This window comes from Microcaecilia unicolor, chromosome 8 (assembly GCF_901765095.1).
Source record: "Microcaecilia unicolor chromosome 8, aMicUni1.1, whole genome shotgun sequence".
Taxonomy (NCBI): domain Eukaryota; kingdom Metazoa; phylum Chordata; class Amphibia; order Gymnophiona; family Siphonopidae; genus Microcaecilia; species Microcaecilia unicolor.
This window is the reverse complement of record NC_044038.1, coordinates 107306063-107320658: the sequence shown is the minus strand read 5'-3', so window position 1 is coordinate 107320658 and position 14596 is coordinate 107306063. Positions and strand designations below refer to the sequence as shown.

At 49.0% G+C, this 14596-nt stretch overlaps 1 pseudogene; it reads left to right on the top strand.

The window, feature by feature from the left end:
• LOC115476812 overlaps positions 1 to 14596 on the top strand; it is a 98455-nt pseudogene that overhangs the window by 57942 nt on the left and 25917 nt on the right.

The following is a 14596-nucleotide window of genomic DNA, read 5'->3' as shown; positions in this document are numbered from 1 at the left end:
CTGGTTTAATAATGACTCACAAGCACATTTGCATGAATGATAGTCTTTTTCAAAATTCAGTTTTACTAAAAGCAAAGTAGATTGAATTCTCGAGCAATAAAGTTGCTGGCTTAAAAACATTAATAGCTACAGTACTTTTACTTTTTACTCAAAAACTATTAGGCAATAACTTTTTTACTTTCACTTAAGTAAATTTCTTAATGTGTTCTTCACTGTATTTAAGTATTAACAAATACATTTATTTTTACTTTTACTTAAATACTTTGACCATGTACTTTGAACAACACTACAGTTTGTTTAAAAATTGTCCTTGTCGTGATGTAATAATGAAGAGGAATTTGGCTAAGTCATTTCAAGCTGAAATTAAGAACTATGTTATAGTACATGAGTTTTTGATGACCACACAGGTCCGTTCAGATGTAAGGACTTATATAGTGATTAGTCGAATCACTGACCAGTTCTAGACTTCCTGAGCTCAGGTTGAGATGGTCTCTTAAGATCCCTTCCAGATTTTGGTTTTTGAACCACTTTTGTATAGGAATATATTTATGAGGACAATTGATTACTTTTACTAATAAGCTGATTATTGTTATTTTATTGGTTTATTCCAGCTGAATACATTCCAAGCTGTATTGACTACTGATGAAAGGAGGGCATTCATTATCCTGAACTATGGTACCATCCAGTGGACCACAGGGAAAGCGAGTGGAGGAGATGCAGAGACAGGCCTTGGGGGCACTCCAGCATAGGTACTATTCTGTCCCTGTCAAGCTGTCTCAGGTCATAACCAGACTGGGAGACTGGGCGGCTAAATGGCAGATGACATTTAATGTGAGCAAGTGCAAGGTGATGCACGTGGGAAAAAAGAACCCGAATTATAGCTACATCATGCAAGGTTCCATGTTAGGAGTTACAGACCAAGAAAGGGATCTGGGTGTCGTTGTCGATAATACGCTGAAACCTTCTGCTCAGTGTGCTGCTGCGGCTAGGAAAGCGAATAGAATGTTGGGTATTATTAGGAAAGGTATGGAAAACAGGTGTGAGGATGTTATAATGCCGTTGTATCGCTCCATGGTGCGACTGCACTTTAAGTATTCTGTTCAATTCTGGGCGCCGCATCTCAAGAAAGATATAGTAGAATTGGAAAAGGTACAGCGAAGGGCGACTAAAATGATAGTGGGGATGGGACGACTTCCCTATGAAGAAAGACTAAGGAGGCTAGGGCTTTTCAGCTTGGAGAAGAGACGGCTGAGGGGAGACATGATAGAGGTATATAAAATAATGAGTGGAGTGGAACAGGTGGATGTGAAGTGTCTGTTCACGCTTTCCAAAAATACTAGGACTAGGGGGCATGCGATGAAACTACAGTGTAGTAAATTTAAAACAAATCGGAGAAAATCTTTCTTCACCCAATGCATAATTAAACTCTGGAATTTGTTGCCAGAGAACGTAGTAAAGGTGGTAAGCTTGGCAGAGTTTAAAAAGGGGTTAGACGGTTTCCACTACTAAATGGACTTGGGAAAAATCCACAATTCCAGGAATAACATGTATAGAATGTTTGTACGTTTGGGAAGCTTGCCAGGTGCCCTTGGCCTGGATTGGCCGCTGTCATGGACAGGATGCTGGGCTCGATGGACCCTTGGTCTTTTCCCAGTGTGGCATTACTTATGTACTTATCACAGAACCTGACCCCCAGTGGTGTAACAAGAGCGGGGCTTTGCTGGCGCCGCAGTCCCCACCTGCCTACCACCAGCTCCATCAACAGATGAAGAGTAGTTACTCACCTGTAACAGGTGTTCTCCGAAGACAGCAGGCAATATATTCTCACTGATGGGTGATGTCACGTCGGCCCGGAGGACTTTCCAGCAAAGTCCATGACAAAACTAAAAATGTCCCCCGTCGCGCGGGCGGATGCAGTGAGCATGCGCGCGTCCACTTTCCCGCCCGCCGCGCGGGCACATTCCTCAGTTAATTACAAGAATTAGAGGAATACAACTCCAAAGGGGAGGTGGGAGGGTTGTGAGAATATATTGCCTGCTGTCTTCGGAGAACACCTGTTACAGGTGAGTAACTACTCTTTCTCCAAAGACAAGCAGGCCAATATTCTCACTGATGGGGTATCCCTAGCCCCCAGGCTCACTCAACACAACAAAGAATGGTCAATTGGGTCCCGCAACGGCGAGGACAAAAACAAAATTGACCTGAAACCAAATTCAACTAACTGAGAGTGCAGCCTGGAACAGAATAAAATGGGCCTAGGGGGGTGGAGTTGGATTCTAAACCCCAAACAGACTCTGCAGCACCAACTGCCCAAACCGACTGTCGCGTCGGCTATGCTGCTGAAGGCAGTAATGTGATGTGAATGTGTGGATCGAAGCCCACGTCGCAGCTTTGCAAATCTCTTCTATGGTGGCTGACTTTAGATGAGCCAGTGATGCCGCCATGGCTCTAACATTATGAGCCGTGACATGACCGTCCAAAGTCAGCCCGGCTTGGGCGTAAGAGAAGGAAATGCAATCTGCTAGCCAATTAGAGATGGTGCGTTTTCCGACAGCAACTCCCCTCTTGTTGGGATTAAAAGAAACAAACAGATGGGCGGACTTTCTGAAGGGGCGCGTCCGCTCCACGTAACAGGCCAGTGCTCTTTTACAGTCCAAAGTGTGCAACTTGCTTTCGCCCGGGCTCATGTGAGGAGGGGGAAAAAATGTTGGCAAGACAATTGACTGGTTCAGATGGAACTCCGACACCACCTTTGGTAGAAACTTTGGGTGCGTGCGGAGGACTACTCTGTCATGATGAAAGACAAGGAATGGTGCATGAACTACCAGGGCTTGAAGCTCACTGACCCTACGAGCTGAAGTAACAGCCACCAAGAAAATGACCTTCAAGGTCAAGTACTTCAGATGACAGGAATCCAGTGGCTCAAAAGGAGTTGTCATCAGCTGGGTGAGAACGACATTGAGATCCCATGGCACTGGAGGAGGTTTGATAGGGGGCTTTGACAAAAACAAACCTCTCATGAAACGCATGACTAAAGGCTGTCCAGAAATCGGCAAGCCATCAACATGTGAATGATAAGCACTGATTGCGCTAAGATGAACCTTGACCGAGTTAGTCTTAAGACCAGACTCGGATAAGTGCAGAAGGTACTCAAGCAAGGTCTGTGCAGGACAAGAGAAAGGATCTAGACCGTTGCTGTCACACCAGACGGCAAACCTCCTCCATTTAAAAGAGTAACACTTATGGGTGGAATCTTTCCTGGAAGCAAACAGAACTCTGGAGACACCCTCAGAGAGACCAAAGGAGGCAACCTCTATGCTCGCAACATCCAGGCCGTGAGAGCTAGAGACCGGAGGTTGGGATGTAGAAGCGCCCCCTCGTTCTGAGTAATGAGGGTCGGAAAACAGTCCAATCTCCATGGCTCTTCTGACGAAAGTTCCAGAAGAAGGGGAAACCATATCTGGCGGGGCCAAAAAGGCGCTATCAGAATCATGGTTCCGTGGTCCTGCTTGAGTTTCAGGAGAGTCTTCCCCACTAAAGGGATGGGAGGATAAGCATACAGGAGTCCTGTCCCCCAAAAAAGGAGGAAGGCATCCGACGCTAGTCTGCCGTGGGCCTGGAGTCTGGAACAGAATTGAGGAACCTTGTGAGTGTCCTGGGAAGCAAAAAGATCCATCGATGGAGTTCCCCAAACTCGAAAGATCTTTTTGGCAATAGTCATGTTCAAGGACCACTCGTGAGGCCGCATAACTCTGCTCAGCCTGTCGGCCAGACCGTTGTTTACACTGGCTAGATAAGTGGCTTGGAGAAACATTCCGTTTTGATAGGCCCATAGCCACATCTGCACGGCCTCCTGGCACAGAGGACGAGATCCGGTCCCACCTTGCTTGTTGGTATAATACATTGCCACTTGATTGTCTGTCTGAATGAGAACAATTTTGTTGGCTAGCCGATCTCTGAAGGCCCTCAGAGCGTTCCAGATCGCTCGCAATTCCAGGAGATTGATCTGGAGATGCTTCTCCTGAAGAGACCAAGCTCCTTGAGTGTGAAGCCCATCTACATGCGCTCCCCACCCGAGGAGGGATGCATCCGTCGTCAGCACTTTTTGAGGCTGAGGAATTTGGAATGGGCGCCCCAAGACCAGATTGGATCGAATGGTCCACCAAGTGAGGGAATTGCGAAAATTGGTGGACAGCCGGACAACATCCTCTAGATTCCCTGTGGCCTGAAACCACTGAGAAGCTAGGGTCCATTGAGCCGATCTCATGTGTAGACGTACCATGGGTGTCACATGAACTGTGGAGGCCATGTGGCCAAGCAATCTCAACATCTGCCGAGCTGTGATCTGCTGAGATGCTTGTACTTTGGAAACCAGAGACAGAAGTCTGTCTGCTCTGGGTCCTGGGAGATAAGCACAAGCTGTCTGTGTGCACAACAGAGCTCCTATAAATTCCAATTGTTGAACTGGGACGAGATGGGACTTGGGGTAATTGATGACAAAGCCCAGCATCTCTAGCACCTGAATAGTCATCCGCATGGACTGCAAAGTTTCTTGCGGGGAGGTGTTCTTCACCAGCCAATCGTCCAGATAAGGGAACACATGCACTCCCAGTCTGCGTAGCGACGCTGCCACAACTGCCAGGCACTTTGTAAAAACCCTGGGTGCAGACGCCAAGCCAAAAGGCAAAACACAGTACTGAAAGTGCTGTGATCCCAGCTGAAATCGAAGATACTTCCTGTGGGCTGGAAGTATCGATATGTGAGTGTAAGCATCCTTCAAGTCCAGAGAGCATAGCCAATCGTTTTTCTGAATCATGGGAAGAAGAGTGCCCAGGGAAAGCATCCTGAACTTTTCTTTGACCAGATATTTGTTCAGGGCCCTTAGGTCTAGGATGGGACGCATCCCCCCTGTTTTCTTTTCCACAAGGAAGTACTTGGAATAGAATCCCAGCCCTTCTTGCCCTGGTGGTACGGGCTCGACCACATTGGCGCTGAGAAGGGCGGAGAGTTCCTCTGCAAGTACCTGCCTTTGGTAGGAGCTGAAAGACTGAGCTCTTGGTGGGCAATTTGGAGGTTTGGAAATCAAATTGAGGGTGTACCCGCACCGGACTATTTGAAGAACCCACCGATCGGAGGTTAAGAGAGGCCACCTTTGGTGAAAAAATTTTAACCTCCCTCCGACCGGCAGATCGTCCGGTACAAGCACTTTGACTTCGGCTATGCTCTGCTGGAGCCAGTCAAAAACCCGTCCCTGGTTTTTGCTGGGGAGCTGCAGGGGGCTGCTTCGGTGCCCGCTGCTGACGAGAGCGAGCGGGCTGGGGTCGAGCCTGAACCGGCTGACGGGAATAAGGAGTGTACCTACGATTTCTAGAAGCGTAGGGAGCACTTCTTTTTCCCTTAAAAAACTTCCTAGCAGTGGAAGTGGTTGCAGAAGGCGCCCGGCGGGAGAGAGAGTCCATAGCGTTATCACGCTGGTAGAGATGATCAATCATCTCTTCAACCTTCTCTCCAAAAAGGTGATCCCCCCGGCATGGGATATCTGCTATCTTCCGCTGAGTTCTTTCCTCCAGGTTAGAGGCACGCAGCCATGAGAGCCTGCGCATCGCTATACCTTGAGCGGAAAAGCGAGATGTCACATCACAAGTGTCAAAAATGCCCCTGGACAGGAACTTGCGACACGCCTTCTGCTGCCTGATCACTTGGCGAAAGGGTTCAGCTTTCTCCTCAGGGAGTGTATCTACTAAACTCTCAAGTTGCCTCACAGAGTTCCGTAAATGCACACTCGTGAAGAGTTGGTATGACTGGATTTTGGTAGCGAGCAGACCAGCCTGATACGCCTTCCTCCCAAAAGAGTCCAGAGTTGCAAACTCCCGCCCCGGGGGCGCCGAGGAGAAATTCCTGGAACTCTTGGCTCTTCTGAGGGCGGAATCCACCACCGCTGAATCATGAGGCAATTGGGTCTGCATGAGACTGGGTTCCCCGTGGATCCGATATTGGGACTCAACTTTTTTAGGGACGGTTGGACTAGAAAAAGGCTTCTCCCAGTTCCTCAGCATAAGTTCCTTAAGAGTCTCATGAAAAGGAACTGTGGCAGAAGATGAAGGTGGAGATGGATAGTCCAGAACCTCAAGCATTTTGGCCCTGGGCTCGTCCACAATTTCCACGGGGAAGGGGATGGCCTCAGACATCTCCCGAACAAAAGATGAAAAAGACAAGCTCTCGGGAGGAGACAGCTGCCTTTGTGGCGAGGGAGTGGAGTCAGATGGAATGCCTTGAGAATCCTCGCCAGAGAACTCCCCATACACTCCTTCATCATCCTCAGATGAGGTATGTTCAGATGGGGCTAAAAGCTCAGACAGAGCCGCCCGGATCTGAGCCCGTCTCGACGAAGAGGCTTTACGGCCTCTATGATGGTGCCGAGAAGTTGATGGTCCCTGAGACTCCGGAGAAGCTTCCTGCTCCGATGTGTCGGGAGAGTCAACTCGGGAAGCCAAAGACACCGGCACCGGAGGCGGCACCGGTGAGACAGACCTCACCACAGGCTGAAGGCCTGATGCAGAAACATCCGGCATCGGTAATGTTGACACCCCCGACGCCGTCGGCACCGGTGCCTCTGAAAGCATCGACACCGGCCCCGTCGACGCCGTCGGTACTGACAACATCGATGCCGACTGCCACTGCTGCATCATGTTCATGAAAAATGGGAACATGGCCTGCATACGCTCATCCAGAGCTGGTGTCGGAAGAGGCTGCGGGGTCGGTTGAGGTGTCGGAGGCAAAGTCTGCTGAGGTTGGGGAGTGGGGACTCGGCTGCCAGCGACCCCACGCGTCGGAACCTCAGTGATAGAGGGAGAGCGATCCTCTCGGCACCGACGCTTCTCGGGTATCGAGTGTATCGATGACCCGGAGCTCCCGGTGCCGTGTCTCGAAGGAGATCGACGACGATGCTTCTTGGCCTTCGCCCGACGCATGTCGTCGAGACTCCTTGGCACCGGAGAGGAGGACGTGGAATCCACACGTCTCCTCGGGGCCGGGTCCGACGCAGGACGGTCCCGGGGGGCCTGCACAGCAGGAGGCGCCGAGGCGGGTGGAGACCCACTCGATGCATCACTGCTCCCAGCGTGCATCGGTCTAATGGCAGCCTGTCCCCTGTCTCCCGGTGCTGACGCCTCCTTCGACGTCGACCTCAACGACGCCGGCCTCGAAGACATCATCCTCGACGGCACTGACTTCACCGGCACCGACTTCCCCGGCGCCGATTTGGAGGGCGCCGACTTAGACGACGACGACGTCGACGGCGCCGACGCCGAAGCACCGGGCCCAAAAATCTTTTCTCTCTGGGCGTCTCGAGAGAGCAGTGTCCGCTTCTTCATGGTGAGACACAATTTACAACTCTCCGAGCGATGATCCGGCCCAAGGCACTGAATACACCACGAGTGTGTATCAGTGCCAGAGATGGCCCGATGACAGCGGGCACAAGGCTTGAAGCCGCTGGGCGTCTTCGTTGACATCTCGGGAAAAATAGTCCCTGCCAAATCAAAAGACGCGATTGTGTCTATAAAAAATGACACAAAAAAACAAAAAAGAAAAAAACGGGAAAAATACCCGACCGAGCGATTTAAATAAAATCGCAGTCTAAAAGAAAGGAAACTTAATAAACGAAAAAACTCTAAAATAACTATAAAGGATACTTCGCTTTTTTGAATCTTCACCTCCGGGCACAGGAGGAACACGAAGACAAAGGTCGAGCTCTGTGTCACCTCAGACGCGGAGAAGAAAAAACTGAGGAATGTGCCCGCGCGGCGGGCGGGAAAGTGGACGCGCGCATGCGCACTGCATCCGCCCGCGCGACGGGGGACATTTTTAGTTTTGTCATGGACTTTGCTGGAAAGTCCTCCGGGCCGACGTGACGTCACCCATCAGTGAGAATATTGGCCTGCTTGTCTTTGGATAACCCTCTTCTCCTGCCACCCGGCCGGCACCCAGCCTTTAAAAGAAATCTGTGAAGCGCCTCGTGTCTGCTCTGCTGTAAAAGAAGCAAATGCCTCGTCGCATCAGCCCTTCCCTCACTGTGTCCCGCACTCTGATGTAACTTCCTATTTCCGCGAGGGCGGGACATAGTGAGGGAAGGGCCAACATGATGAGGTGATTTGCTTCTTTTACAGCAGAGCAGATGTGAGGCGCTTCACAGATTCCTTTTAAAGGCTAGGTGCCGGCCGGGTGGCAGGAGAAGAGGGTCGTCTGCAGACGGAGCTGGTAGGCAGGTGGGAACTGGGTCGGGGAGGGGGGAGGCTCAGATGGGAGAAAGGGACTGGGTCTGGGGGGGGCTCAGATGGGAGAAGGGCCCTTGAGCTGGAACTGGGGCAGGAGGGAGAATGGGGCCATGCCTGGGGCAGGAGGGAGAATGGGACCATGCCTGGGGCTGAAAAGGAGGGCCCTAATGCAAGGCATGTGGATGAAGGGGACTGGAACTAGGGGCTGAAAAGGAGGGTAGGTGGGATAAGGGGGCTAGTACTGGAACTGGGGGCTGAAGAGGGGACAGAGAGAAGTGGCTGGGGGCTGAAGCTCGGGACTGGTGGGAGAAAAGGGCTGAGGCTGGAACTGGGGCTGAAAAGAGGGAGCAGTGAGAGAGAGATAGAAAGAGAGGACAGAGGAATGGGGAGTAAGACAGAGGGGTCAGATCCTGGATGGAAGGGGGAGCGAGAGGGAGGGCAGACCCTTGATGGATGGGAGAGGGAGGGCAAATGGTGAATAGATGGGGCAGAGAGAAAGGGCAGACAGTGGATTGAAGGGATAGAAAGGGCAGACAGTGGATGGGAGGGGGAGAGAGAGAGGGCAAACGGGCAGATGGTGGATGGAAGGGGCAGAGATAGAGGGCAGACAGTGGATGGAAGGGGCAGGGATAGAGGGCAGACATTGGATGGAGGGGAGGGCAGATACTGGATGGCAGAGAGAGAGCGAAGACAGATGCTGGATGGAAGGAAGACAGTGAAAAGAAGATGAGGAAAGCAGAAACCAGAGACAACAAACTGTAAATAAAATATATATTTTATTTTTTTTGCTTTAGGATAAAGTAGTATTGTAGCTGTGTTAATAAATGTTTATAATAGAACATGGATATTTTTATTGGACTAATTTTAAGGGAAATGGGACTTGATATACTGCCTTTCTGAGGTGTTTTTTTGCAACTACATTCAAAGTGGTTTACATATATTCAGGTACTTGTTTTTGTACCAGGGGTAATGAAAGGTTAAGTGACTTGCCCAGAGTCACAAGGAGCTACAGTGGGAATCAAGCTCAGTTCCCCAGGATCAGAGTCCACTGCACTAACCACTAGGCTACTCCTCCGTGCAGCTAGTGTGACTAATTTTCTGAGAACAAAATCCCCTTCCTCAGGTCAGGATAGGATACTGTAACAGCACTATACTGTATTGACCTGAGGAAGGAGGTTTTGGCCTTTGAAAGCTAAATGTATTAGTCCAATAAAATGGTAACATTTTATTTTCTATATTTGTTTTATTTCTATTTGTAAAGTGGTGATTGGTACTTGTTAGTTTTTTCAAATTTACATCTGCTGTCTTTATATGTTGCACAGTACTAGGAGACATTTTCTGTTTCTGTGGTGTTGCATTGTATGCAGAGTCTGACATCTTGGGGGTTCAGTTTAATTTTTGTCTACATAGAACGTTTGTGATTACTTTCTATAGTGGATTAGGGTTTATTTGTGTTTGTGAAAAAGACATGGCTTTCAGTTGGCATTGACTGTGCAGGATCAATGATCTGTACTATTCTGTCTGGTTTTGTTTTACAATAGGTGAATTGATGTTCTAGTGCTCACTGTAGTGTTTAAGATGCTTATGGTATGGTAGAATTGCTCTATAGGTCCTGAGTGTTTTGTATTCTCGGTATGCCTAGTACAGGATTTTGGAGGGGGTGTTAAAAAATGACCAGCCCTGGGTGTCAACTACCCTAGGTACGCCACTGCTAACCCCTCCTCCTTATGTTCAAACAATAAAGATCATTGGGTCAATATTCAAAAGTTATAGGTTTACTGTCACATAAGGTTTACTGTCACATAAGTAAATGTATAATTGACACCATCAATGTGGAAAATATAGCATATGTTGTCACTCCTTGGACACCACCGTCTTTATGCACCCAGTAACACAGGAAAGGTTTGAATCTGACATACTTCAGATTGCAGTAAACCTTGAGGGGCATAATCGAAAGGAGCCGCCCATCTCTAAGGGCGCCCATTTCTGGGGACGGATACGAGAAGGGGCGGTCCTAACCGTATTATCAAAAAAGATGGGTGGCCATCTTTTCTTTCAATAATACGGTTGGGCCCAGCCAAATGTCAGAGATGGGCGGGTTTGAGATGGTCGGCATCAGTGTTCAGCGATAATGGAAATCGAAGGCGGTCATCTCAAAAATGAACAACTCCAAGGCATTTGGTCATGGGAGGGGCCAGGATTCGTAGTGCACTGACATGCCAGGACACCAACCGGGTACCCTAGGGGGCACTTTTAAAAATAAAAAAAAACATTAAAATACCTCTCAGGTGCATAGCTCCCTTACCTTGGGTGCTGAGCCCCCCAAATCCCACTACCCACAACTCTACACCATTACCTTAGCCCTTATGGGTGAAGGGGCGCACCTACATATGGGTACAATGCGTTTTGGGGGGGGGGGTTTGGAGGGCTCACATTTATCACCACAAGTGTAACAGGTGGGGGGGATGGGCCTGGGTCCACCTGCCTGAAGTGCACTGCACCCACTAAAAACTGCTCCAGGGACCTGCATACTGCTGTCATGGAGCTGGGTATGACATTTGAGGCTGGCTTAAAGGCTAGAAAAAAAAGTTTTTAAAGTACTTTTTTTTTGGTGGGAGGGGGTTAGTGACCACTGGGGGAGTCAGGGGAGGTCATCCCTGATTTCCTCTGGTGGTCATCTGGGCAGTTCGGGCACCTTTTTAGGACTTGTACCTTAAAAAAAAAGGGTCCAAAAAAAGCGACCTAAATTCTTGCTACGGGCACCCTTCTTTTTTCCATTATGGCCTGAAGCTGCCCATCTGTTAACCACTTCCATGCCCGCCCCTGTCCCGCCTTCACTACTGTGCCGACACGCCCCCGTGAACTTTGTTCGTCTCCGCGACGGAGTGCAGTTGAAAGCGCCCAAAATCGGCTTTCGATTATACCAATTTGGGCGCTCTCAGGAGATGGGCGCCCATCTCCCGAAGATGGGCGCCCTTCTCCTTTCGAAAATAAGCTGGCTTGTGTTCTCTACATTATTCAATGTTCTTGCCCTCTGTTATATATCAGCAAAACTACAAGAATGTAGAGAGCACACCTATTGTTACCCACTGGAAGACAGCTAGTCACACTATTTCTGATCTCAAGTTCCTGGTATTTAGAGTTTTTAAATCTAATTGGAGGAGAGGTAACTTGCAGAATTTGATATTGAAAGAAGAACAAAAGTTGATTTAATACTTTTTATAAAGCTGTCCTTTTGATTATGTGTTACTCTTTGAATACTGTGCCTTTGTCTATTTTATTCTATTTATTTTCCAATATGATTATAGTTTTTAATTTTTTTAAAGAAGATTATTTACTCATAGTAATGATATTCATAGTTTAGGTATAGAACAAACATACACACAAGAACATCATGTTCCATTTATATAGACATACTGTATTCATTACCGTCTGCATTTATTAATACATTTTCATTCATAAACTTCATTCCCACATTTTCTGACTTGTTTGCACTCTCCGTGGGACTACAGTGTTCTTCCGCTTTGGAGGAGTTATCCCTAGGCACATGTAAGTCCCTGCCTTAAGGGCAGGTGTCATTGCTGAGGTCCAGCTTACCCCCTACAGGCTGCTTACCAATAGGGGTCATAGTGGACATTTTTGAATGCAAGATTGTAAGATCAGGAAATATTTAGTCATTTTTGCTCTCATTAGACACCAGGGACCTTTAGTAAAGCCAGGGATGGGGATTGGGGGGTTGCATGAGGTTAGAGGGAAGTGAATGCCTTGTGAGAGGAATGGGGCATTGATGAGGGAGACATGCAGTAATAGGTCTGTGGCACATAGAGAGCCAGAGCAGCAATGTTAAAAGGCTACTTCTATGCATGTATAGGGGGTTGTTCCACGGACTATGCTTTGGCACCCCCTGGCAGAGAAGCTAGATCTCTTGATTCTTTTGGGCTGAAGATGTAACAGGCGTCTATGCTCATCTCCCATATCCAATTGTACCAGCTCTACACAAACCTGTACTTGCAGTCCTTGGTGCGTAGTATGTCTGATCTGGCAGACTCTCTCCCATTGGAGCAGGCTAAATCTGTTCACCAACTGGTCAAGCAGCAGAAGGCATGTTGTAAGTTCTTGGCTAGGGGTGCCTATGATACTTTTGATGTAGCATCCAGCATCTCTGCTCAGAGGCATAGAATCTCATGGCTGTGTATCTCTGACTTGGACCTGGTGGTCCAACAGAGAATGGTGGATGCTACGTGCTGGAAGGTAATCTTTTTGGAGAGAAGGTGGAGGAGGTCACTGACCTCATCAAGAAGCACACTGATACCATCGATACTCTCTCCCACTATTTGCCTTCTGCAACTACCATCTCATCTAGGAGTTTTTTCTGCAAGTTGAAGAGAAGTACTTACTACTCATAGAGACATAGGTGCACCACTTCTTCTCGCCAGCCTCAGCAGGCTCAACCCCAGTGTGCTTATTCACTTCAACAGTGTGCTCCCCAGTCAAAGCAGGGGGCAAGCTTCTGACTGGCTCCAGCAGAGCATAGCCACAGTTAAATTGACCATCCTGGAAGACTTGCCGAATGAGGGGTGGGTGAAGTTTTTTTTGAGAAAGTTGGCTCCTTGTAACCTCTCACCGATGGGTCCTACCATCTCGGTTAAGCCTTGTATTGGTGAAAGAGACAGCCAGATCGCTCACCAAGAACAAATCACTTCAGCACGTACTTGCAGAGGAACTCTCCACCCTTCTAAAGGCCCATGCGGTTGAGCCCGTTTCCACTAGAGGAAGAAGGGAAGGGATTCTATTCCAGGTACTTCCTTGTGCAAAAGATGACAGGGGGGGATGTGTTCCATCCTAGATCTAAGGGCCCTGGTCAAAGAAAAGTTCAGGATGGTTTCTCTGGGCACCCTTCTTCCAATGATTCAGGAAAATGATTGCCTATGCTCTCTGGACTTAGATGATGCTTACCCTCATATCCAGATACATTCAACTCAGAGGAGGTATCTTCGATTCCAGCTGGAGTCATGTCACTTCCAGTACCGCATGTTGCCTTTTAGCCTCATGTCGGTTCCCCGGTTTTCACCAAGTTGTAGTTGCAGCGTCGCTACACAGACTGGGAGTCCATGTTTACCCCATCTCAATGAAGAGCACATTGAAGTATGGTGCTCAGGAGCTATTAGGATTCGTTTTAAACTACCCCAAGTCTCATCTGCTCCCTCTCCAGTGATTGGAGTTCATTGGAGCCCAGATAGACACTCAGTGGGCTCAGGCTTTCCCCCATGTGGCATGGGTGGACGCTCTTGTCGCTCTTGACGCTTGAGTCTGAGCAGCTCAGGTCACAGTTCAGCAGATGTGGAGATTGTTGGGGCACATGGCCTCCATTGTTCATGTAATACCCATGGCACGTCTTCACATGAGAACTGCCCAGTGGACCCTAGCTTCTTAATGGTGTCAGGACACAGGGAACTTAAAGAATGTTATCCAAGTGTCACCAGAGCTGTTTCAGAGGCTTTGGTTGATGATTCGATCCAATTAGGCTCTGGGATTCCCATTCCAAATTCCACAGCCCATGAAGGTGCTGATGACGGATTCCTCCCATCTGGAGTGAGGAACTCATGTAGACAGGCTTCACACTCAAGGTGCTTGGTCAGCCCAGGAAACAGATCTTCTGGAGCTCCAACCTGCACCCTCTGATCCAGCCTGCATCATCTGTCCCTGCCTGCATTATCTGTCCCTGCCTGCATTGTCTGTTCCTGCCTGCGTCCCCTGCCCTAACCTGCATCGTCTGCTCCAGCCTAACTGCTGTCCAGTCTACATCATCTGTTCCTGCCTGCATCCTCTGCCCCAACCTACATCATCTGTTCCTGCCTGCATCCTCTGCTCCTACCTGTATCATCTGCTCCAGCCTGCTCCTGCCTAAACTGCAGTCCTGCAACCTCGTCTCCTTTGTTCCAGCCTTCAGCCTCAGCTCTAGCTGCCTCACCTTGTTTGTGACTGTTAGCTAACGCCTAGGGCTGCCTGAGTCTATACATATGGCTCCATTTCACGTTCTCCTCCTGGTGCTGTCCCTTCCCAGTCTGCTCCGCCACCTGAGACCACTGTGCACTGCCCCTTCATTCATTATACTACCTCTCCATCTCTCTTGTCCTCTTCCTCCCTCCTTGCTTTCTACCTTCAACACTTCATCCCTTCCATTTTACCTTCCCCATTCTATCTGAACTCATCTCGCCTTCATCGCCACTCTTCTCCTACTCTCCTCCGTACTCTCTTACTCCTTCTTCTCTCTGCCGGAGACATCAATCCTAATCCTGGTCCCCCCCCCCCCCCCCCCCCCA